Consider the following 1,429-nt stretch of genomic DNA (forward strand, 5'->3'; position numbering starts at 1 on the left):
CTGAGCCCAGGACCCAGCCTAGCCACGCAGATCCCTGACCCACGGAAACCGAGAGATGGCAAGCGTGCGTGGTTTTAAGTGGCCAAGTTTTCGGGTCATTTGTTACACCACGATAGAAAACTCATACACCTGGGTCAGCGGTCACGTGCGTAAGGAGACCGCAAAATCATTTGTATGAATTCTGAAATAGCACTTACAAACTATTTATGTAGCATCAACGAACAATGGAATTTATCTCAACTCGGAGAAAGAAAACCAAAACTTTATACAACCAGGAACAAAGGAGCGCAGTGCTCCACATGAATGAAATTTCTCTAAGGATTCTGGCGAACTCCAAGGGTTTCTGACTCCCTGCAGTCTGAAAATCATACTCCCATCGAATTTCTTCGGGTTCGTATGCCAACTATAAACATCTCTAAATTTCTAGCAGGTTTTTAAAAAACAAGAGGAAACAAGGAATCATCTGTCCTCTTGGCTGAACGGACCTTGCCGTAAAACTTCATTTGTACAGTAAACCATCACAGTTAAAAGTGAGCTCTCCCGTTCGTAAGAAATGTCCAAACAGGGGCGCCTGGGTGGCGCAGTCGGTTGAGCGTCCGACTTCAGCCAGGTCACGATCTCGCGGTCCGTGAGTTCGAGCCCCGCGTCAGGCTCTGGGCTGATGGCTCGGAGCCTGGAGCCTGTTTCCGATTCTGTGTCTCCCTCTTTCTCTGCCCCTCCCCCGTTCATGCTCTGTCTCTCTCTGTCCCAAAAAAAAAAAAAAAAAAACGTTGAAAAAAAAGAAATGTCCAAACAGGCAAATCTAGAGAGACGGAAAGCACAGGAAGGTTTGCTAGTGCTAACCCAGGCAACGGGGAATGACTGCGAAAAGGCGTGGAGTTTCTTTTTGGGGTGATGAGAACGTTCTAGAATTAGATCGTGGTGATAGCTGTACAACTTTGTGAATAGACTTAAAAAAAAAAACAAAACCCACGAAACTACACTTTCAAATGGTGAATTCCATGGTTTCTGAATCATATGTCGATTAGAAAGAAGCCGCAAGCAATCTCTCACGGAGGAAAGTTAACGTTTCCATGTAAGCGTCTCCCCAAATAGCCGTACGGCGTTAGTCGTGGTGTCTGCTCTCTGTGACGGGAGCCTTGCTACCACAGAACTGCTGTCGCTTTTTTTTTTTTTTTTTTTTTTTTGCATTGCATCTTCTAGGACAATACTAGCCAAAATCCTCCTCTGGTAAATGTGTGTGTGTGTGTGTGTGGGTGTGTTTTCAATGCATTTTTGTTCATTTACACGTTAGATTCATTTTTAAGACTTTCGACGATTCTTACCTCATTTTATAATAACTAGCCAGTCCTTGCTATGAATGACAAGGTAGGACAACTTACCAAAACAAAACATTTAGGGAGGAAGAAAGTGCAAATCTTGTCAAAGA

At 44.1% G+C, this 1,429-nt stretch overlaps 1 long non-coding RNA gene across 1 annotated transcript; it reads left to right on the forward strand.

The window, feature by feature from the left end:
* The first annotated feature begins 440 nt into the window (after window positions 1-440).
* LOC131497339 (uncharacterized) lies at window positions 441-1,004 on the forward strand. The gene is made up of 2 exons (XR_009254906.1): window positions 441-575; window positions 807-1,004. It is a non-coding gene; the product is annotated as an uncharacterized LOC131497339 (long non-coding RNA).
* The last annotated feature ends 425 nt before the right edge of the window (window positions 1,005-1,429 follow it).

This window comes from Neofelis nebulosa, chromosome 16 (genome assembly GCF_028018385.1).
Source record: "Neofelis nebulosa isolate mNeoNeb1 chromosome 16, mNeoNeb1.pri, whole genome shotgun sequence".
NCBI classification, from domain to species: Eukaryota; Metazoa; Chordata; class Mammalia; order Carnivora; family Felidae; genus Neofelis; species Neofelis nebulosa.